Below are 25,232 nucleotides of genomic sequence, written 5' to 3'. Positions count from 1 at the left end.
GCTCTGCTTAGCTTTGGCATCTGTCCTCCTGACTGTAGACAGATTAGGCCATCCCGGTCTTAGCTGATGGTGGAGCTTGGGGATTGTAGTACGCAGTCTCCTTCCCATAAGGAGCCTGGCTGGGCTTTCTCTTGTCGGCTCTGTGGCTGTGTCTCTGTAGGTCAGGAGTGCTAGGTGAGGGTCTGGTTGCCTTAGGATGCTCTTAGCTGTCCTGACAGCTCGCTCCACCATCCCCTTGCTTTGGGGATAGTATGGGCTTGATGTAGTATGTTGAATATCGTACTTGGACGTGAAGACTTGGAACTGTTGAGAGGTGAACTGTGGGCCGTTATCTGTAATCAGCTCCTCTGGTATCCCAAACCGTGTGAATATACTCATCAGTTTACTTATAACTGCTTCACTTGTGGTCTGGATAAGACACAATACTTCAAGCCATCTTGAATAGTAGTCTATTACAACCAGGAAATGTTTTCCTTTAAACTCACAAAGATCTGCAGCGAGCCTCTGCCATGGGAGTTTTGGTAAAGGCGTTGTGATGAGCGGTTCCCGGCTTTGGCTTGGTTTGTGCTCATTACAGTGTGGGCATGAAGAGACTTTTTCTTTTACTGCATGGCTGACCTTTGGCCACCAGATGGCATCTTTGTATCTCTCTCTGGATTTGTTTAGGCCTTGGTGCCCATCGTGGATCCTCTCCAACATCTCAGTTCTCATTGTTTGTGGGATAACTATTTGGTTTCCCCTTTTCACCAGTCCATTATGTTCAATAAGACTACTTCTCTCCATAAAATAGTCTAGTGCTGGTCTGACCACATTTTGTTTGTATCGTGGCCAACCAGACTGAATGTATTTTCTGACCTTCTGCAGTGTCTCATCCTTCTCTGTCTCAGTCTTTATGCGCTCCAGGACTGTTTTAGGCCTCTCTTGCTCCTCGATGGCGTCCACATAAGCCTGGACATCTTCACACAGTTTCGAGTCGTCCATCTTTGACTCTGGGTGCCTCGACAGCACATCAGGAACTATTAAGTTCTTGCCAGGGATGTACTCAGTGACAGGGTTAAATTTCATTAAGTGGATCAAAAGTCGCTGGCACCGCAGTGGGGTTTTGTCAAGGTCTCTGTTGTTGATGAGTGTCACCAGTGGTTTGTGGTCTGTAAGTAGTTTGTAGCTTTCCAGACCGCACAGATACATATAAAACTTTTCATAAGCCCAGACACTCGCAAGGCATTCTTTTTCAATCTGTGCATACTTCTTTTCCGCATCATTGAGTGTACGAGAGCAGTAGGCTACTGGTTTGAGTTTGCCTCTGTGATTCTGCAGCAGCACTCCACCTAGTCCATAACTGGATGCGTCAGCACCTACTACAGTGGGCAGTGTAGGGTCAAAGTACTGAAGTACAGGGGCAGAGGAGATCAGCGTTTTAACCTTCCTGAAGGCTGCTTCTTGCTGTGACTCCCACACCCAAGCTACTGTGTTCTTCAACAGCTCGTTAAGGGGATGAAGGATATCAGACAAGTTGGGTATATATCTGCCAACATAATTTATCATAGCAAGTACCCTTTTCAACTCGCTCACATTTTTAGGTGTCTCCAGAGCAGTGATGGCGAACACCCTTTCTGGGCTTGGGGTTACGCACTCCTGACTGATAACGTGGCCTAGGAAGTGAAGAGAAGTCTGCCTGAACTTACATTTTTGGCGGTTGAGTTTTAGGCCAGATGCTCGAATGGTCTCCAGCACCCTTTTCAGGTGACTGTCGTGCTCTTCCTCAGTGGCTCCAAACATGAGTATGTCATCCATATAAACAACAGTCCCCTCGTGATCCTGCAGTAGCTCTTGCCTCCTTCTTTGAAATATCTCTGGTGCTGATGTTATCCCGAATGGGAGACGTTTAAAACAGTAGCGCCCATTTGGTGTTATGAAAGTGGTTAGCCTTGAACTTTCCTCGTCCAGGGCCATTTGCCAAAGTCCACTGGCTGCATCCAGTGTTGTATACACCTTGCTTCCGGCCAGTTTATGGAAAATGCTCTCGGTGGTCAGCAGGATAAACTTCTCACGTTTCACGTTCTCATTGAGTTCGTGAGACCAACACATATCCTTACTTTCCCGTTTGGCTTAACCACAGGGACCATAGGTGCTACCCATTCTGTAGGCTCTGTTACGCGCTCGATTATGCCATTCTCCTCCATGCGTTTTAACTCCTCTTCTACTTTGGGCAGCAGCGGAATGGGTATACGGCGTGGTGCTGCAACACTGTATGGCTTGGCGTTTTCTTTTAGGGCTATCTTTATAGGATCACCCTTAAGCAGTCCTAACTCGCCAAACACACTGACTTCTCCAATGTGTTGTATCAGGCCTACGCGAACACCAACAGATCTGCTCAATAGGTTATCACATGTAGACTTTGCCACTATTATCCTGAAGTAACAGTCTGTTGATTTTCCCCCTTTTTGCACCTGTGTCCTGGCGAGGAATTGCCCCAGCCGAGCCACTGTTCCTCCTGGACTGTCCAGTTTAGAGGTAACCGGGCTAAGTTTTGGCTTAACAAGGAGACGGTCGTATGTAGTCTCATTTATTATAGTTGTGTCAGCACCAGAGTCAATCTTAAAATTGACAGCTGTTTGACATATCACCAGAGTGGTGCGCCATGCTGGTTCTGTATCTGTGATTACTTCATCCACTGTAACCTCATTCTCAGTTGTATTTTCCTCTACTGAGCCCAAGAATAAACTGTCAGCTTCTTCAGTCACTTCTTGTATCATTCTGGTTTTGTATTTGTTAGCAAAGGGAACAATTTTGTGGCATTTATTACATTCTCTGTCCTTAGCTGGGCATTTGTCTCTTGCATGCCTATGCCCACATCTGCCACAGTGTCATCTTTCATTTTGTTTTTGTTCCCCTGTTGCCTCTTGCTGTGTGTTTTTCCACTTGTTTCTGAAGGATTTTGATTTGATCAACGTGCCCTGTTGCTCCAGCCTCACAGTTCTGCTGCTTAACTACGTAGCTCCGAGTGTCTGGCCATGTCGACTGCCGTTTTCAGAGTGAGGTTGTCAGGATTCTGTATTTATTGTGTTTTGGTTGTTACTTTTTCCTGTTTTTCCCTTCTGTGTTTTGGTCTCTTTGTCTCCCTCTGTCTGTTGCGTTCTGCTTTCTTTGTTTTTGGTTACTGATTACTGTCACCTGACACAATCAGCTCAGAGTCATTTCACCTGTTGCCCCTCTGTATTTAAGCCCGGTCATTGCGTTCAGTGTTGCTGGCTCATCTCTTGTCTTGGACTCACCTTGTTTCCATCTCCGTTCCCTCCTTTTCCCCTGGATTATTTGCTCACAGGATTACACCGTTTTTCCCCCGTTTGGATACATCTTTGGACTTTGTGATTTTCATTTGGCCTTCAGTTAGTTTGTCCCTGGTGTGTGAGTATTTTCCTCAGTTCTTTAGTTTGCTGTTGTTCTGTCATAGAAGCCATCTCAGTCTTGTTTTCAGTTAGCCGTTGTTTTATTTAAATAAACCTTTTTTCATAAAATAAGCCCGACTGTCTATTGTGTCTGCATTTGGGTTCTCCACACGCCACAGCCCTGACAGAGGTTGCTGGTCATTTGTAGCTTTAGTGAGAGATCTTTGTCTTTAATTCCTATGACAAGTCTGTCTCTTATTTCCTCCTCCTTCTCTTTAAAGTCACAGTGAGCTGCGAGTTCATACAGGTGTCTTATGTACTGTTCAACAGACTCACCCGCTTCTTGTGTACGTGAGTGAAAATGTGCTCTCTCGAAAATCACGTTCCTCTTCGGCACAAAGTGCTCATCAAACAGTCCCAGCACGTCGTCAAAATCCTCCTCCTCGTCAGCCACCAAGGCGAATGATTTATACACTTGTTCAGCCTCCGGGCCCATGGAATAAGTCAAAGTGCTGACCTGGACGTCGGGTGGCTCTTTGCTAAGCTTCGTAGCTATCCGGTACCTGGAGAAACGTTGTTTACAATCGGGCCATTCCTCCGGTTTAGCGAAGTTAAACTGCTCCGGCGCGGAAAACTTCGCCATCCTGTATGGTTCCCTCCAGCGGGACTACGTCCTCGACTCGGCGTGCCCTTCCAGTTTACTTCTGACACCATGTGAAGTGTCGTAACCTTCCTTGAGACTTATATATATATATATATATATATATCAGTGAGGAGACGGCGGCTAGTCTTTAGCTTGACTTTATTTTTACAACACGTGAACAGCGTTACCTCTCAGTCCGCTTTACTTCCTGTTTTCATCTGCTACGTACATCCGCCTACTGACGTATAGTCCGTCAGAGCTCACAACAGGTTTACGTGACATGATGGACGCCAGTCGGGGTCTGAAAACATCCACAACCATAAATTTGAAAAATGTCGTAGCGCCAACTATTGGCAATAACAAGTATTTGCCATTACATTTGCATGTACCATTGCCCGATACTGTGTCATATCAATCTGAAAATTGGACAGATGAATGTTCACACCTTGACGATGCCACAAGGTGAAGATTGAGACGATTCATAAAATGCTGTTGCCGTGGCAATGCATTGTTTCCGTAACAAACAAAGTACTTTTTGACTGGTTAAAAATGCTCAAACGCTCACCAACATTAACACACATATCTGGACTCGCGGACCATTTGATGTTTTATGGGAATTTCACCTTATTGTGGCAAAGTTGGCTCCATAGCGACACCTGGAAAATTTCAAACATTTACTGCGACCAATATGTGTAACCTACAGCTATGAAGTTTGGTAGGCATATGTAACTGGTCAAGACACAAAAATGTAATTGACACCCATGCTCCAAATCCAACAGGAAGTCGGCCATTTTAAATTATGTGTCAGATGTATTTACAATTTTTGGTCATTTTTGACTATTTTCAAAAGCTATATACTCCAACAGGGTAACACTGAGAGAGCTGACATTTGACCAGGATGTAGACATGGGTGATCAAAAGGTATCAAAATGCTCCGCAAAAGTCTAACGGCATGAAAATGGCGACTCCTGGAATTTGACAATTCACCATGACACAGGAAATACTGTGCAACTGTCCCATACATGCTCCAATCTGCATCAGACTTTACATGTATGATCACGGTCCTGCCCTGATCACATCTATATGCCGATATACAGTCGTCGTCATCGCGCCACCTACTGGATGGAAGGAAATGCTCTATAAGTATCCTACACATACTCTGATCTGACTGAAACTTTACATGTGTCATCACAGTCCAGTTCTGATCACATCCATGGGCCAATATGCACTCTCCGTTTCAGCGCCACCTCCTGGATGGACAGGAAAAGCTGTAAAACTAGTCTGAACATGCTCCAATCTGCCTGAAATTTTGCATGTGTGATCTGAGTCCACTCCTCATGGCATCCATAGGCCGACATACACTCTCGGTCACAGCGCCACCTGGTGGACATGCATGGATTCGCCGACCAGCAAGGATGCGAGGACCCGTCCATCGCTGCTTGCAGCTTTAATTATCTATTATTCCCGCTATGAATATTAAAATATGCTGAATCATTTTTCCTGTATCATAGCTACATGTATGATGTTTGCAGCAAAAAAATTAAAATAAAAACGCATGAAAATCAGTTTAATATTCAGAGTTAAGATAGATTAAATGCACTGTCAAACAGCGTTGAGTGGAGCGGGTGACCGGTCCAAGATTGCGGCCCCACCGCTCGTCAGCCCCAATAGGCAGTAGCGGTCGATGCGGCGTCTACTCTTTATATATGTCTATGACTGATACATTATCAACCAGGAACACCAAACAGAATGCAGAAAGGAAACAACTGGACGTCTCACAAGAGCACAAAAGAGAAAGCCGAACAAGAAAACAAAAAAATCAGCCATCACGGATCACTGCAGAAGACAAAACCACATCATGGACTGGGACAGGGGGAGGATTATAGCCTCGGAGACAAATAAGTATAAAGGATGGATCAAGGAACCCATCAAAATCAGGAAGTGGGCGGGCTGCACCATGAACCGGGACGAGGGGGCCTGCATCCTCTGGTATACCTGGGACTCCATCCTCCAGAGACCACCGGACGGCGGGAGGCGTGGTCGGTTTGACAGATCTGTCAAACCGACCATGTGATGACGCTCTGAGGAAGACAGCAGAAGCTGTTGAAACATGTCGGCAAGGTAACCAACCTTTTCTTGACTGAATTGTCGGTTCAAATAAGCAACACTAATAACGACAAAATGAATCCAATCCAACTGTTAGGTCATGTATGTAGCAAACTGCAGCCACATGCGTTAAGTTCAGCCATCAGCCTTATGTGAACACAGATTCACCTTTCTGTCCTTCCCTCATTTCTTCACCGTAACACCTTGTCCCCGCTAGCTGCTTATAATGTTAAACATGTCACCCGCCGAGTGGGTTGCTTTTGGATTTAGAAGGGAGAATGACCAGATTATTAATATTGTTAAGGTTTTGCACTAGGTTCTTAACGATCGGGTGGAGCACCTTGTCAGCAACAGTAGAGGGCAAGAAAACCAGATGCCGGTGGCAAACAATCATTTAATTACAGGATGAATTTCTTCTCATACAATACAGGTTAAACTCCTACGTTACACTCCTCGGGCCTGCAGCCAACAGGGGAAACAATCCGACGTCACTTCAGTCCTTCGTTAAAATCCGCTTAAAAAGTAAAATCCCTCATTAAAATCCACCATCCGAATCGTCTCGGGGGCCGTGGGACGCGGGGCACTCAATTCGGCTGTCACGGGATCCGTCCACCTTCCTCCTAAGCCTGGCTCGTGTCCGGGGGGAAACCACCTCAAAGACACAGATCCACTGCCAGTACGGAAGTCTCTTTCTCTCAAAGCCACTATCACGGTAACGTGCACACACCAAAACGCTACTACAGAGTCCCCAAAGGATACTCACCCGCCAGGCAGAGCTTAATTGCCCTGCCACTGCGAGTATGTCACGTCGTGGCGCTATGGTTTCCTCTCCGGCTTTCTCTCTCGGCGTCACCGTCTGCCTCTGTCCTCCGCGCCGTCCCTCTCCGCTGGGCCACCCTCTGCAGTTCTTCTCCTGGAACACTCTCTCTTGTTCTTCTTCTTCTTCTTCTTCTTTTTGTTTTATGGCGGTTGGCAAAAAACTTTAGGTTGCATTTACCGCCACCTTCCGGTAAGGAGTGTGGGCCAGGAAGGCCCCAGCATTCAACATCTTCTTAAACTCTCCTAATTAACCCAGTGACACGAAGAAACGTCATCAGCTCTTTATATACATCGAACGTAGAGTCTCTCTGCAAAACAGTCCCCAAAGAAAAGATTAACCCTCTATTCTCCAAACGTCTACTTAAAACTCTTCTTTGCTGTTCATACTTTCTGCATCTCATCAAAACATGCTCAACTGTCTCATTCTCCTCACAATTTTCACACTGCCCCGTAGGATGCTTTCCAATCAGTTTCAGAGTACTATTCAATCGTGTATGTCCAAATCTCAATCTCGCTACTACATCTTCTTCCTTCCTTGCCAACAGACCCCCAACCCCTGGCCCCCTAATCTTCTTTTGAAATGAATAATAAAACCGTCCCTTTACCTCCTCATCCCAATCTCTCTGCCATTCACTCTCTAACTTCTTTTTAACTATGCTCTTAATTTCAGCCTTGCTGTACTTAATTTGAGAATCCACCATCTCTTTTCTTGCCCCTCTCTTTGCATAGGCATTAGCCAGCTCATTCCCTTCAATTCCTATGTGTGCTGGTACCCAAAGAAGAACTAATCTCTCTCTTGTTGTCCTCCAGTGACTCCTAAATAGTTCTCTCCACCAGCCGCCGGCGCCTCCAGCCCCGCTACCATTGGCTCCTGTGGAAGGGAGAACCCAAACAGGTGCAGCCTATTGCCTCATCAGAGGCGTTTACGGGTAGTGGGAAACTCAAAACTCAATAGAAAATTCTTATAATAATAATGAAAACATGCAATATAATCAAAACACCAACAATATAAATCCCAAAACATGCAATGAATACAGAAAAGAAAAATATCAAAACAGACAATAAACTCAGTCCCCACTACCCACGTAACAAACACATCCTTTACTAGACAGCAACAGCGTGGAACCATTGTCTGTCATCTTTATGTGAATTTTCGGACTTTTTGGCAGCGTCTTCGTCATGTCAAGTAACCGCTTCTGAGACAACACTTCCTGTGCAGCTGGAATGGTTACAAAATAAAAGCCAGTAACATTATCCGCCTTCGAAATAAAAACATGGAGGGAACAGATATTTTAACATTAGCAAAACAAAGACTTGCCAAAAGTGATGAACTGATCAACACACCTTCATAATTGTAATTTACACACACTTTGGTATTCATATATAACATGTACATGCATAACACATGCCTGTGTTCAGCACAAGATCATTTTTTATTAAACATTTCATCCGTTGGAAATAATACGTCAACTCAGCAGCCTTGGTGGACGACTGCGCTCTCTGAGTGCTTTTCTAGTTCCTATTTTGATGTTTTTATAATAATTTAGTGACTTTCTAATGTTGATTTTGCATTTTTTAAAAGTAATTTTGCACATTCTTGTGGTGCCTTCAGTCTTTGGGGTTATTTCACATCATTTGTTGACATTTTGAGTGTTTTAGTGATAATTCAGTGACTTTTTCTGTTTATATACACTTTTTGAAGTAGTTTTGCACCCTTTTGTGTTTATTTTGCACCTTTTTGTGTTGATTTTGCACATTTTGTTGTGACTTAACTCTCTATGAGGTTATTTCACATCATTTGTTACTATTTTGTGTTTTGTGATAATTTCGTGCCTCTGATGCTTTTATGCATTTCTTGAAAGTGATTTTTGCACCTTTTTGTGGTGATTTTTTGCATTTTTGGAGGTTATGTCATGTTGTGATTTTGAGTCTGTACATAAATTTAAACCAAATCTTCAGACATGTTGGGGTGTTCCCAACCAGCAGGAGTTCTCAAACTGATGCTGAAATCAATGTTTTATCAGTGAATATCATTTGTGTTTGTCAGGCAGTTCTAAACTTGAGTTGTTCTGATTATCTGTCAATCGCAACCTGTGATCTGATCTGTCTAGCAGAGGGGAAAAGATTTAAAGTGAAATAAAGTTCTCCTGATACACTTTGAAGAAACCAGATGCTAGAAATGTTCAGATGTTTCTTAAATGCAGCATTAAATGAGACTGAGAGCAGACATGTTGAGGGAAATGTGCATCAGTGTGATCTCTGCTGATGTTGGTTCTGTCCCAGTGATTCCATTCTAGGGAATGTTAACTGTCAGGGATTTACAGCCTGATGGGAGCTTCTGGTTTCATGAAGCACAGGGTTTTTACAAGTTGTGTTGGATGTTGAATGACATGAAAAAGGTTGAATGTTGAAATAATCGGTCACATGAAATGAGTGGGAATCAGCCTGTAAAATGTGCTCTTATTGTGAAAGTCTGCCTGCTGCTTCCTCATAGGTGGAGTCCTGACTGGTTCCAGTAAACAGATAATCTGTCTGAGCGTCCAGGAGTGGACTGGAAACTTTCTTCTTCAGTGCTTTGAATAAAGTGTAAGTTTGCTTTGTCTGCTGCTTTAACTTTAGTAAAGTTGCTGCTTGTTTCTGCATGTTCACTTCTTATTTCAGCACAAACTTTGGATGACTGCTGTTTAAACATGGATCAATATGATTATTAGCTTATTGATTGACTGCAATCAGTCAATATTTCTATGAGATTATTGATGGACTTGAGTCAGTTTGACGAGCTGCTGATGTTTCTTTGTTTCTTCACAATCCAAACTGCATCATGTCTTTTATACTTTCGGTTTCTCTGTGAGTCTCTGCAGCTCCATGACTCCATCTGCTGGACTGATAGTAGAAGTGCAGCAGCTGATCTTCTCCAGGAGGATCTGAGTGGATCAATGATGTTTGTTATCTGTGCAGGAGAAGATAGAAAGTGTGTGTGAGCTGCTGTGAGTTGACCATCATGGATGAGTGTGAGGACAGAGAGGAGGGAGTCCCTCCCTCTAAAAGCTCTCTGTGTGGGGAACAGGAGAATCAGAGCAAAGCTCAGAGGTGAGACCACCATCTCTAACTCTCCAGGATTCTGCTGCATGTCAGAGCTCAGCATCACATCACTGCAGCATCATTATTGACAGGAATCCCCCTGGACCTGAACCTGGACCTGCATCCAGCTGTGTCTCCTTCAAAAGCGACCAGTCTAAGGATCATCCCATTAAATTTAAAGGAGAACCAGGTCCTGCTGCAGAGAGGTAAGATGTTCAGAACAAGGTTTCAGAGCTGCTAGTTTGATTTCAGATTGGCTCCTCATCAAACAGAACAAATGTTTAGAAGAAGTGATGCTAATAATGTGAACATCATCCACAGAGACATTAAAAACAGAACCAGGTGGATCACAGCAAGAACTCTGAGTTCCCTAAAATATCAAGAAATAGTTTTACTGGACAAAACTCCAGTTCTGTGATCAGATAAGCCTTGATAGCCTGTATGTTAGCCTACATGTTAGCCAACATGGTAGCCTACATGGTAGCCTACATGTGAGCCTATATACTAGCCTGTATGTTAGCCTGCATGTTAGAAAGTATGTTTGCCAAGATCCTAGCCTGTATGTTAGCCTGCATGTTGGCCTGTATGTAACCTGCATGTTAACCTGTATGTTAGCTTCCATGTTAGCCTGCATGTCAGCCTACATGTTAGCAAATATACTAGCCTACATGTTAGCATATATACTAGCCTACATGTTAGCCTGTACGTTAGCCTACATGTTAGACTACATGTGAGCCTATATATCAGCCTGTATGTTAGCCTGCATGTTAGAAAGTATGTTTGCCTGCATGTTTGCCAAGATGCTAGCCTGTATGTTAGCCTGCATGTTCGCCTATATGTAACCTGCATGTTTGCCTGCATGTTAGTCTGTATATTAGCCTGAATGTTCGCCTGCATGTTGGCCTGTATATTAGCCTGAATGTTCGCCAACATGGTTAGCACTTTCACTTTGCAGCAAGAAGATCCCCGGTTCAAATCCCGGCCTGGGTCTGGGATCTTTCTGCATGGAGTTTGCATGTTCTCCCTGTGCATGCGTGGGTTTTCTCCGGGTACTCCGGCTTCCTCCCACAATCCAAAAATATGCAGAGGTTAATTGATTACTCTAAATTGCCCATAGGTGTGAATGTGAGTGTGATTGTTTGTCTATATATGTAGCCCTGCGACAGACTGGCGACCTGTCCAGGGTGTCACCTGCCTTCGCCCGAGTCAGCTGGGATAGGCTCCAGCCCCTCCGCAACCCTAGTGAGGATAAAGTGGTGTATAGAGAATGGATGGATGGATGTTCGCCAACATGTTAGCCTGTATATTAGCCTGGATGTTCTCCTACATGTTAGCCTGTTTATAAGCCTACATGTTAGCCTATAGGGTGAATTCTACCTTCCTGATGGAGACAACTGATGCTGGATGATGATGGAGAGGAAAGAAAAATGGTTCTTGTTGTCCTCTCTGAGTTTAATCAGTCACCATCCAGACCTACAGAGCAGTTTTCCAGGTTCTCTCAGAAGTTCCAACCCTGGAGGAGGAACTTTGAACTCCTAGAAACAGTCCTGAAAGAGGTTCTTCACGGACGGTTCCTGTGGTCAGAACAAAGATTGATGATGAGCCAAAATGAAGACAAAGTTCCTGCAGTGGAAAACAGACTAATGTTGGAATCTCTAATGCACATCATGGACCTTCAGCTGTTGTTTGTCTCTGTGTGATAAAGTGAGAGTTAACTGTTGATGTTGATCCACAGAGTGGAGCAGCAGAACTCAGAGGTTCCCAGAGCTCAGTCTGTCCAGCAGCATCACATGGACTCCATATTCATGGTGAGTTCATGGACAATAAGTTGTTCTCCATCTGTTGTGTTCAGGCGTCTCCATGCTGCTCTTTGTAGACCAGTGGACTGTCAGTGTGTCCAACATGGATCTGATGTTTGGCTCCATGATTTGACTCTGATGGACTCATTGACACATTTCTCTGTTCCAGCTGCTGGAGGACAACATGGTGACTTTTGTGAAGAAGGAGCTGAAGAAGATGCAGAAGCTTGTGAGTCCAGATTACCCAGAATGCTCCTCAGAGAGTCAGAGGGAGGATGAGGAAGAGTTTGAGGGTGATGATGAAGATGAGAGGAGCAGCAGAGAGATGTTTCAGCAGATCACAGTGTTGTTCCTGAGGAGGATGAAGCAGGAGAAGCTGGCAGACTGTCTGCAGAGCAGTAAGAGGATTTGTGTAAAGACTGAAGCTGCTGATCAACAGAACATTTACTAAAGTCTCAGAATATCTTCACACAATCAGTCTTTAGGGGACAGCCTGTCACCTTTACTTTATTGCTACTTTGGTGCTTTAATATTCAGGTTACTTCTACTTCACTCTTTCTTTCTTGTGTTTTCATTCAGAACTTCCTGCAGTTTGCGGACGTGAACTTAAATCTTCTCTGAAGAAGAAGTTCCAGAGAGTGTTTGAGGGCATCGCTAAGGCAGGACAGCCGACCCTGCTGAATGAGATCTACACAGAGCTGTACATCACAGAGGGAGGGACTGCAGAGGTCAATGGTGAACATGAGGTCAGACAGATTGAAGCAGCATCCAGGAAAGCAGACAGAGCAGAAACAATCATCAGAGCAGAAGACATCTTCAGAGGCTCACCTGGAAGAGATGGACCAATCAGAACAGTGATGACACTGGGAGTGGCTGGCATCGGGAAAACAGTGTTAACACAGAAGTTGACTCTGGACTGGGCTGAAGACAAAAGCAACCAGGATATCCACTTCATGTTTCCATTGACTTTCAGAGAGCTGAATGTGCTGAAAGAGAGAAAGTTCAGCTTAATGGAACTTGTTCATCACTTCTTCAGTGAAACCAAAGCAGCAGGAATCTGCAGGTTTGAAGACTTCCAGGTTGTGTTGATCTTTGACGGTCTGGATGAGTGTCGCCTTTCTCTGGACTTCTACAACAATGAGGTCCTGACTGATGTTAGAGAGTCCACCTCAGTGGATGTGCTGCTGACAAACCTGATCAGGGGGAATCTGCTTCCCTCTGCTCGCCTCTGGATTACCACACGACCTGCAGCAGCCAATCAGATCCCTCCTGACTGTGTGGACATGGTGACGGATATCAGAGGATTCACCGACCCACAGAAGGAGTACTACTTCAGGAAGAGATTCAGAGATAAGAGGAAGGCCAGCAGCATCATCTCCCACATGAAAAAGTCACGAAGCCTCCACATCATGTGTCACATCCCAGTGTTCTGCTGGATCACTGCTACAGTTCTGGGGGAGCTGCTGAGAACCAAAGATGGAGGAGATCTGCCCAGAACCCTCACTGAGATGTTCATCCACCACCTGGTGGTTCAGGCCAAAGTCAAGAAGGTCAAGTATGATGGAGGAGCTGAGACAGATCCACACTGGAGTCCAGACAGCAGGAGGATGATTGAGTCTCTGGGAAAACTGGCTTTTAATCAGCTGCAGAGAGGAAACCTGATCTTCTATGAGTCTGACCTTACAGAGTGTGGCATTGATGTGGAAGCAGCCTCAGTGTACTCAGGAGTATTCACACAGATCTTTAAAGAGGAGAGAGGGCTGTACCAGGACGAGGTGTTCTGCTTCGTCCATCTGAGTGTTCAGGAGTTTCTGGCTGCTCTTCATGTCCATCAGACCTTCATCAACTCTGGAATCAACCTGCTGGAAGAAGAACAACAAACAACCTCCAAGAAACCTGATCCAACAGTTTTCTACCAAAGAGCTGTGGACGAGGCCTTACAGAGTCCAAACGGACACCTGGACTTGTTCCTGCGCTTCCTCCTGGGTCTGTCACTGCCGACCAATCAGAATCTCCTACGAGGCCTGCTAACACAGACAGGAAGTAGCTCACAGACCAATCAGAAAACAGTGGAGTACATCAAGAAGAAGATCAGTGAGGATGTGTCTGTAGAGAGAAGCATCAATCTGTTCCACTGTCTGAATGAACTGAAGGATATTTCTCTAGTGGAGGAGATCCAACAGTCCCTGAGATCAGGACGTTTGTCCACAGATGAACTGTCTCCTGCTCAGTGGTCAGCTCTGGTCTTCATCTTACTGTCATCAGGAGAAGATCTTGATGTGTTTGACCTGAAGAAATACTCTGCTTCAGAGGAGGTTCTTCTGAGGCTGCTGCCAGTGGTCAAAGCCTCCACGAAAGTTGTGTAAGTCGTTGGAGACTGATGATACTTTTTCATTTTGCTGCTGTTTCATCAGTATAATCTGCTTTTTGTCTCTTCAGACTGAGTGGCTGTAATCTGTCAGAGAGAAGCTGTGGAGCTCTGTCCTCAGTCCTCAGCTCCCAGTCCTCCAGTGTGACAGAGCTGGACCTGACTAACAACAACCTGCAGGATTCAGGAGTGGAGAGTCTTTCTGCTGGACTGGAGAGTCCACACTGTAAACTGGAAGCTCTCAGGTCAGGACTGACACTTTGAAACTGATGTGATTTCTATCAGTGGATAAACAGATAACCTGAGTACAGTCATTTCTGCTGATGGGATTCATCAAATGAGCTTTTTTTCTGAACTTGTGCAGGACTTTGTCAGGGTCTATTTTTAACTTGATTAAATCCCACTAATTGTTGAGATGGTTGATTTGCTTGAGACGCATGAAATGTGCAGCAAAATGTAGCTGAAAGACAAAGAAATGGAGTGAGAAACATCAAGGTAAGTGTTGACCATCAGGTTTGTGTTGTTTTGTGTGTGCAGGCTGTCAGGCTGTCTGGTCACAGAGGAAGGCTGCGCTTCTCTGGCCTCAGCTCTGAGCTTGAAGACCTCAAATCTGAGAGAGCTGGACCTGAGCTACAACCATCCAGGAGACTCAGGAGAGAAGATGCTGAGAGCGAAAGTGGAGGATCCACACTGTAGACTGGAAACTCTCAGGTACAGACAGACAGACACTCTCAGGAAACTATTATCCTCGTGTTGCAGGCCAAGCCTGCCCCTTTCTTTGGGAAGCCCTTTGAGCATTTATTCCATATCCTTGATATCAGACATTGGTTTTCTTCACTAGTTCGGTCTTTGTCAGCACTAGTTGGACATTCAGCCACACTAGTTATGCACTTTGCCCTACTAGTTGGACAAAAACTCTTACTAGTCACTCATTTTCAGTAACATGTTAACTTGTCAAACATGGATGTTCCTCACTAGTGAACAAGTGACCTATGATTTACTTCACTAGTTTACTAGTAAGAACCAAAACACCCACTAGTTAACAAGTGAAGACCAAAACACCCACTAGTTAACTAGTGAAAGCCTCTTAAAGTCTAAATTTTCACTAGTGAAGCTTAAAACTTGTACTAGTTAACTTGTGATGCCCCAAATATCCACTAGTTACACTAGTGAGTCATTTTGACTTAACTAGTTCAACTAGTGAGGTCCAAAATGTTCACTAGTAGAACTAGTGAATGCCAAAGTGCTCACTAGTTAACTAGTTAGACAAAAAACTAATGAGGAGGTGGGGAGAAAGTGTACATCCAGGATTCCAACTGGCTCTACAGTTAAAATACACCAATCAGGATTCAGATTTTGTCATTCTCTCACCCAATTCATTTGCATGTTTTACACTAGTTGAGAAGTTGATCTGAGGAATTGCAGCTAGTTAACCCTTACAAGGCCATGTTATTTTATATATATTTACATGTACAGCCATATTTTTGGAGAAGTACATATACTTAAACATATAATAAAACCATCTAATCCATAAAAATATTTTTGGTTGCATTGTCGTAGACGTTCGCCATTTTGAATTTCAGCCGGTACGCGGCCCCATAAAAGCTTCGTAATTGCGGCATCGTTATAACGGCTCATATGGCTTTATCGTTTGAAATAAGCAAATTTGGGGCCAATGTTTATATCTTACCATTGGTCGACTTAAACATACGGGTGTGTGCATAATTTATGTTAATTAGCAATCATAAACAAGTCACACGTGTTGAGCCGAGAATGTTCGGTTTCGGCTGTGTGTACAAGTAAGCAGTCCCAGCTTTTTAAGGGTTAACTAGGAGCTGCCTATTATAGGCTGCATGTTGACTAGTGAATGCAGAAACCCAGACTACTTTACTACTTACAGTCTATTTTGACTATTCTGACCTTACTAGTTAACTAGTGAGGCTCAAAAGGTTTACTATTTAACTAGTAAATGTCAAGATATCCACTTGTTACACTAGTTGATCTCATTTGGACCCCACTAGTTAATTATTGAAACACATGTTTTCTTACTACAGTAGTAAACTAGTTGAGTCCAGAGTGAGTCACTAGTTAACTAGTGACACTGATATTCGTCTCACTAGTTAACTAGTGGAAGACATTTTGTCTCACTTGTCAGGCTCAATACTGAACTTGTACAGACTTTGACTGAACATGTTTGATAAAATTGTTTACTCGCTGACATGCGCACACAACAAGTTAACTAGTAAAATTATCAAATTCGACTAGTGAACATGTTTGCCAGTTACAGCACTTTACAGGTTCACGAGTTGTGTTCACATGTCAACTCGTAAGCAATTTTTTGACACTAGTAAGATGTACATGTCAACTAGTATGCCAAAAACATCAACTAATGCTCCAAAAATCCCTCCATGTTAGAGAAATGTTGTACTAGTTGTGCACAGTCACTCACTAGTGCTGCCTAAGGCTCAGCTAGTTAAACGAAAAGCCCAACATGTAGGAAAAATGTCAAACATGTTCAGTCAAAGTTTGTACAAGTTCACTTCTGAGTCTGACTTGTGAGGCAATATGCCTTCGACTAGTTAACTAGTGAAATTAACATGAGTGACACTAGTTAACTAGTGGCTCACTCTGGACCCAACAAGTTTACTAGTAAGAAAACATGTGTTTCACTAGTTAACTAGTGGGGTCAAAATGAACCCAACTAGTGCAACTAGTGGATATCTTGACATTTACTAGTTAACTAGTAAACATTTTGAGCGTCACTAGTTAAGTAGTAAGGTCGAAAAGATCCCAACTAGTTATCTATTGGACATTTCATGCCTTACTAGTTAACTAGTGACCAATTTTTAACCTGACAAGTTAAAAACTAAGAGCTGAAAAACCTTACCTACAGTAGTGTAACCGCTGCACATTTGGCCCTTACTAGTTAACATGTAAACTGCAACATGTGACATTAATGTCTCTAGTGCAACTCAAAGATCAACATGTTCACTACTGGACTGCATGTAAATTAAGTAGGCGGGACAAGAATTTTCATTGGTCAGTATTCAGATTGCATGATGTGTAGTTTTAACCCATTAGAACCTGGACGCAATATTGAACAATATTAGTGTAGATAGACAGATACTTAATATAAGCGCCATTTTGGAGTCTTATTATAATTTTGGAATTGACCATCTTTGTTGCTGAAATGCAGACGTTTGATATGTAATTGTAAAGTGAAAAGGTTAGATTGTTAATAATTATCCCGTGAGGCTTCTGTAGGCTTGTGAACGCAGCCACGAATAATGTTGCCGGAAGTGCTGTGTTCTGTCACAGTAAACGAACAGGCGGTGGAGCGATATGGTAGTTTTGCTGTTATTGTCGTTATCTGCGCACTGCCATTTCTCAATTCTGAATATGAATCTTTGGCGAGAACGCACTTGCGAGTCGTGGAGGTTAAAATGTATTTGGAACACCAGCATACTTAATGACGTCACCGCCTCGGTTCATCTGCTCCGGTTATTTTTACCGTGAAAAACAATGAAAAGGAAAAGATATAACACAGCCTTGCATGTTCACGTTTTAATATTAAAACAGTTACTGTGTATATATATTCAAGTTTTTAAGATTGTCATCAATCTTTTTGATAAAAAATTGTTTTAGAGCCGCTGATTTATTGACAGCTGTAGTTTGTGATGCAGTTGAACTGAACGGTCTGATTCTCAGTTCTATCACTTCTATCCACAAAAACTTTTAAAAAACTGATTTTGTAAAAATATTAAACCTTCACGAGGACACCTCATAAACAGGGATGGTTTACAGTTTTATTATTATTATGACTAAAATGCATTAGTCAACATTCTACATACATACCTGCTGTTTGTCCTCCAACATCCAGAGGTTTATAGTCTGACACATGCACAAACATCACTGCACTTTAATGTGATCACCAGGACTTCTACACACGTGGACAAAATTGTTGGTACCCCTCAGTTAAAGAAGGAAAAACCCACAATTCTCACTGAAATCACTTGAAACTCACAAAAGTAACAATAAATAAAAATTTATTGAAAATTAAATAATCAAAAACAGCCATTACTTTTGAATTGTTGATTAACATAATTATTAAAAAAAAAAAACTAATGAAACAGGCCTGGACAAAAATGATGGTACCTCTATAAAAGATTGAAAACTATTTGACCAGAGTGACATGATTAACTCAGGTGTGTCATTTAATTGACATCACAGGTGTTTCCAAACTCATAATCAGTCAGTCTGCCTATTTAAAGGGAGACAAGTAGTCACCCTGCTGTTTGGTGAAAAGGTGTGTACCACACTGAACATGGACAACAGAAAGCGAAGGAGAGAATTGTCCCAGGACATCCGGAAAAAAATTATAGACAAACATCTTAAAGGTAAAGGCTATAAGACCATCTCTAAACAGCTTGAAGTTCCTGTGATAACAGTGGCTCATATTATTCAGAAGTTCAAGACCCACGGGACAGTAGCCAACCTCCCTGGACGTGGCCGCAAGAGGAAAATTGATGACAAATTGAAGAGACGGATCGTTGGAATTGTATCCAAAGAGCCCAGAGCAACCTCCAAAGAAATTAAAGGTGAACTCCAAGGCCAAGGTACATCAGTGTCAGATCGCACCATTCGTCGTTGTTTGAGCCAAAGTGGACTTCATGGGAGACGACCAAGGAGGACACCACTGCTGAAAAAAACTCATAAAAAAGCCAGACTGGAATTTGCAAAAATGCATGTTGACAAGCCACAAAGCTTCTGGGAGAATGTCCTTTGGACAGATGAGACCAAACTGGAGCTTTTTGGTAAGGCACATCAACTCTATGTTCATAGACTCAAAAACCAAGCATACGAAGAAAAGAACACTGTCCCTACGGTGAAACATGGAGGAGGCTCAGTAATGTTTTGGGGCTGCTTTGCTGCATCTGGCACAGGGTGTCTTGAAAGTGTGCAAGGTAAGATGAAATCTGAAGACTATCAAGGCATTCTGGAGAGAAATGTGCTGCCTAGTGTCAGAAAGCTTGGTCTCAGTCGCAGGTCATGGGTCTTCCAACAGGACAACGATCCAAAACACACAGCCAAAAACACCCAAGAATGGCTGAGAGAAAAGCGTTGGACTATTCTAAAGTGGCCTTCTATGAGCCCAGATCTGAATCCCATTGAACATATGTGGAAGGAGCTGAAACATGCCATTTGGAGAAGACACCCATCAAACCTGAGACAACTGGAGCTGTTTGCTCATGAGGAGTGGGCCAAAATACCTGTTGACAGCTGCAGAACGCTCATTGACAAATACAGAAATCGTTTAATTGCAGTGATTGCCTCAAAAGGTTGTGCAACAAAATATTAAGTTATGGGTACCATCATTTTTGTCCAGCCCTATTTCATTAGTTTGTTTTTTTTAAATAATTATGTTAATCAACAATTCAAAAGTGATGGCTGATTTTGATTATTTAATTTTCAAAAATTTTTTATTTATTGTTACTTTTGTGAGTTTCAAGTGATTTCAGTGAGAATTGTGGGTTTTTCCTTCTTTAACTGAGGGGTACCAACAATTTTGTCCACGTGTGTATATGCTGAATATCATCACTAATTAATGAGAGAATATTTCAAGACAGCTACTGTACTCAGAGCCTGAATACAGGTGAGCTCCTACAGGTGAGCTCTTCTTCTGTCTGTCAGGTAATAAAACAGAAACCTTTTCAAACATCAGCAGCGTCTGATCAAACTGGTCTGACATTAGAGGAACATTTACTTCTGGCTTCAACAATTCAATTATTTTTTGAACACAGTTGAAAAAATTGCATTGCAAAATATTTAAAAATATTTCAGCATTTTCTATCCTTCACTTTCCATGACCAGCATCCTGCTGGTCTAGATGCTGAAGATGGAGCTGCTCATGTTCTGTCTGTGGAGTCTCCCAGCAGTCAGTGAGCATCTGGGTTTGTTCAGATGTTCCTGGAATATCCATAAAATATTGCTTAAATGTTATTTTTAATGCACAGTAACAGTCATAAGAATAGAACAAAGTTGTTCTGCAGGTTATGAAGACAAAACAATAATTCAGAAGTACACAGTCAGTGACCAAGTAAAACATTAACAATATTATGCTATGAAAATTAATTTTAAGTTCTTTCAAGCCCATTTTTCTTTGAACAATAAAAATAAAAATACACCATGAGCCCAAAGTGTGACCATTAGATAAATGTTAAACTACTAATATCCCCGTTTAACCGCTATAGAACCGTCCGAACCAGCGGCAGATTTCAAAAAGTCCTGCTGAGATAAGGCTGCTCTCGGCGGCTAGAGCGAGCGCTGACTGGCCGCTCATAGCCGTCTAACCTGGAGCCTCACATCTCCGAAACAGCAGGAGTAAATTTTTAATCAGGCTTTATCTGGATAAACTGACCACATAATTGACGTTTATAAAATTAATTTCTGCAACAATCTGAAAAATACATTTTGTGTAACAATAACAGTAGTATTTCCAAAAATACTTGCATTACCTCTGAAAGCTTTCTCCTCGGCCTTTGCGCGAAATGCATTATGGGTTATTTGGCTGCCCCAACTCCACACAAATCTGGTCTGTTGCATCGTCGATATTGTGGGCGGAGCGAGAACACATCCACGTATTTCATCTGTTCTCAGCTACATGCTTACTTTGCTAATGCTAATGCTAATGCTGTCAGACTCCGATGTTAAACACCCTGAGAAGCAAGGCTCAAAAATGCGCTTTATCCCCCTATCGACGAGCCAAATATTCGTATATTCGTCATTAATTGGGCCTGAATGTCTGGAGCCCAGAAATTGGTATTTGGACCAACCCTACTGTTTTTCAAGCTCACCAAAGCAAATCATCATGTGGCTTTGGGTTTCAGAATTTAAAAAAGCAACCAGGAAACAAACAAACAAAAAAATCATCCAGTGAATTGTTACAACAGGAAAAAATGGCTTTAATCTGCATGTATATTAAGCAAGGGGCAGTGAACAATAGTGGAAGCTCAGAATTGGGCTTTACAGGGTTAAATTTTTGCTGGGTGGAACTCTTACTGGAGAGCCAATAGGAGGTGTCCGCTTATGGCACTTTCCTGCCTCCTGATTAGCATTCAGAGCAACTAGTGTAACTAGTGGGCAATTTGGGTTTCACTAGTTCTACTAATAAACATTTGGGCATCACTAGTTCACTAGTTAATTCAAAAGACTCTTTAACTAGTTAACTAGTGAGCACTTTGGCATTCACTAGTTCCACTAGTGAACATTTTGGACCTCACTAGTTGAACTAGTTAAGTCACAATGTCTCTCTAGTGTAACTAGTGGATATTTGGGGCATCACTAGTTAACTAGTACAAGTTTTGAGCCTCACTAGTTAAATATTTGGACTTCAAGAGGCTTGCACTAGTTAACTAGTCAGTATTTTGGTCTTCACAAGTTAACTCAATACCGACTTCAATGACTTCATGATTAATCTACCTCTTGCCTTACTTTTAATATTTTATTCCTTCTCATTAGTATCAATGTCAAAATTTTAACATGTCTGCCGATCACATATGAGCATGTTTGGTATCATTTTAATCAGCTGTCTGTCAGTAATGCTCCTAGATAAACCATGTTCACCAAATTTTAATATTTTGGAAAGTTACAGAAATTACCTGAAAATGTAACTCTGTGAGGGACCTCTGGACATCAGCCCTCCCTGACAGGGGATGTACCAGACCCCTGCTGAGTTAATGATATGCAAAGGCCCACTTTAAAGACCACAGCTGAAAGCACCACTTTGAGTTCTCCTGAAATTTGAAGTCGACTTGCTATCCATCACTCTGAGGCTGCACTCTGTCCATCAGTGTTCCGACCCGCTTCCACAGGCCGACCGGACTGCACACATCATCGTCACCTTCATCATCATCATCACGGGCACACAAGTACCTTCCAATCACTGAATACTTGGTGCACTCCTCTAAACTCTTAGCTTTCCTAAAACTATTCATTTGGCAAACTTTCACATTGGCATTTCCCAAAAGGTACGGCTGCTTTCAAGTGTGGTATTCTAATTCCTTCCTCCCAGAGCGCCATATTATAAAGTAATATTCTCCCAATATTGCATCGTAATATTGTACTCTGTTCCTTCCCTTCCCTGTCATTCACATTCCGCTCATTGTTTGTTTTGTGTAAGTGTTTTGTGTTGTATGTGTATTGTTGTGCTCTTAGTTGATAGACGTCATTAATCATAGTTGTTGTTGTCCTGTTGTTAGTAAATAAATGTTTTAATAACTAAGTCCAGTTGACTCAATTGTTTATTGTTCACATTTTGGTCCCTAACTTGTATTTGATTCCAGCTACCGAAATTCTACTCATAATCTTATTGAGCTAAAATAATTCCCTTGATTACTTTATGAGGTTTTTCTTGTGATGTTTCAGATGCTGCGTCATTATTTTTAGGCTAACTCAAATATTTCGCTGGCCAAAAACTAGTTAGACTACTTAATAATTCTGCACAAAGTAATCTTAACCCCATTTACCGTAACATTTCATTATTTGGTGGAGAAAACAATTTAAACTTTACAAACACATATTAAGAAATCCTACACTAGTTTGGTCCTGTGGGCCACTAGAGCATCAAAAAACTGACTGGTTGCAAGTTTGGCACAGCTAGTGTAGTTCTAGGTGTCACTAGTTGGACAAAAGTGCCACTAGTTGCTGAAAATGAGTGACTAGTCAGAGTTCTTATGCAACTAGTAGGGCAAAGTGCATAACTAGTGTGGCTGAATGTCCAACTACTGCTGACAAAGAGCAAACTAGTGAAGAAAACTAATGTCCGATATCAAGGATATGGAATGAATGCTCAAAGGGCTTCCCATACACTTACACTGGTAGGTTTCAGGGTGTGTGAGACGTCGGAGGAAGAGCTGCAGTGGTAGGAAGGAAGAATAACAGTGAAGCTGAAGAAGGGTTATGTGTACGGTGCAGCTGCAGTCACAGCGCATGTTCTGGTCCAAACAGAGAAGTAGATCCAAGTGTGTTCTGGAGAAGCTGAGTGTGTGTACAGTGTGCTGCAGAGCTGGAACAAAGTTCCTCGTTCTCCACCGCAGAGTTGGTCTGGACTTTGAATACAATTTGTTACCAACAGCGAGCCACGCTAAGCTAAGTGAGCCAGCTGTTCAACTACGGTTCAGAAGCCGACAAAACCGGGTCAATAACACGAGCTTAGCAGAAAGACTGGATGCATGGAAACTGTTAGCCTAGCTTATCACAAAAATTGCAAGCAGTAGAAAACTGTTAGCTTTGCATCACGATTTGAGAAAGGGGAAAACTGTCAAAAAACTGTAAAACTGCTTTGCATCTTAGCAAATAGGAAGAACAAGAAATCTGTTAGCCTAGTTTAGCACAATAACTGAAAGCAGGGTGAACTGTTAGCCTACCTCCATGAACAGAGGAAGCATCAATGAGTAAAACTGAATAATGAGTGTAAACTGAGCTGGAACTTGACGAACACAGGACAGGACTTTAGAGATGCTGCATTCAGGTGTCTGTGTCTCCATGTTGGACTGGTCCTTTGTCAGTGGAACAGTGTGAGAGCCATGTAACGTCATGTGTGCTGCTGAAAGAGTCACTACTGCTCTGACTGTCCTCCTCCTTTCAGGGTGACGCCTGCTGGAGTCCGATGGTTGACACCAGGTCTGAGGAAGTGTAAGTGTGTTTTAATGGATTGATGGAAACAAAGCAGCACATTCAAGCATCTTCAAAGTGTCACATCTCTGAGGTCATCATCAAAGCTTTAATACTGATCACATGATCCATCAATAACTGCAGCTGTGTTGTGTTTGTTCCCTCCATCAGATTCCTGTCAACTCACAGTCGACACAAACGCAGTACACAGAAATCTCAAACTGTCTGACAACAACAGGAAGGTGACACGTGTGGAGAAGGATCAGTCGTATCCTGATCATCCAGACAGGTTTGACTTTTATCTTCAGCTGCTGTGTAGAACTGGTCTGACTGGTCGCTGTTACTGGGAGGTGGAGTGGAGAGGAAGGGTTTATGTATCAGTGAGTTACAGAGGAATCAGAAGGAAAGGAGGCAGTGGTGACTGCATGTTTGGATGGAATGATCAGTCCTGGAGTCTGCGCTGCACTGATGATGGTTACTCTGTCAGTCACAATAACAGTCTAACACCCATCAGGTCCTCCTCAGTCTCTGACAGAGTTTCAGTTTATGTGGACGTTCCTGCTGGAACTCTGTCCTTCTACAGAGTCTCCTCTGACTCTCTGATCCACCTCCACACCTTCAACACCACATTCACTGAAACTCTCTATCCTGGATTTGGGTTCTGGTCGTCTGGTTCCTCCTCAGTGGCTCTGTGCTGCGTTGAGTCTCCAGAGTCTCCTCCTGTTAGAGAAACAGTGTTGAACAGATAGTTGAGTCTCTCCATGACTCTGTCCCTCACAAACATGTTTTCACATTCATGGATTACACACGTGGACAAAATTGTTGGTACCCCTCAGTTAAAGAAGGAAAAACCCACAATTCTCACTGAAATCACTTGAAACTCACAAAAGTAACAATAAATAAAAATTTATTGAAAATTAAATAATCAAAATCAGCCATCACTTTTGAATTGTTGATTAACATAATTATTTAAAAAAAACAAACTAATGAAATAGGGCTGGACAAAAATGATGGTACCCATAACTTAATATTTTGTTGCACAACCTTTTGAGGCAATCACTGCAATTAAACGATTTCTGTATTTGTCAATGAGCGTTCTGCAGCTGTCAACAGGTATTTTGGCCCACTCCTCATGAGCAAACAGCTCCAGTTGTCTCAGGTTTGATGGGTGTCTTCTCCAAATGGCATGTTTCAGCTCCTTCCACATATGTTCAATGGGATTCAGATCTGGGCTCATAGAAGGCCACTTTAGAATAGTCCAACGCTTTTCTCTCAGCCATTCTTGGGTGTTTTTGGCTGTGTGTTTTGGATCGTTGTCCTGTTGGAAGACCCATGACCTGCGACTGAGACAAAGC

At 42.7% G+C, this 25,232-nt stretch overlaps 1 protein-coding gene and 1 pseudogene across 1 annotated transcript in view; one reads left to right on the top strand and one right to left on the bottom strand.

The window, feature by feature from the left end:
• LOC127532004 (zinc finger protein 665-like) overlaps nt 1-25,232 on the bottom strand; it is an 84,629-nt gene that overhangs the window by 24,527 nt on the left and 34,870 nt on the right. The window lies entirely within an intron of this gene.
• Nucleotides 8,771-25,232, top strand: part of LOC127531942 (NACHT, LRR and PYD domains-containing protein 3-like) — a 130,972-nt pseudogene continuing 114,510 nt past the window's right edge.

This window comes from Acanthochromis polyacanthus, chromosome 22, assembly GCF_021347895.1.
Source record: "Acanthochromis polyacanthus isolate Apoly-LR-REF ecotype Palm Island chromosome 22, KAUST_Apoly_ChrSc, whole genome shotgun sequence".
Classification (NCBI taxonomy): Eukaryota; Metazoa; Chordata; class Actinopteri; family Pomacentridae; genus Acanthochromis; species Acanthochromis polyacanthus.
The sequence above is the reverse complement of the archived record's forward strand: the minus strand, read 5'-3'. Positions and strand labels throughout refer to the sequence as shown.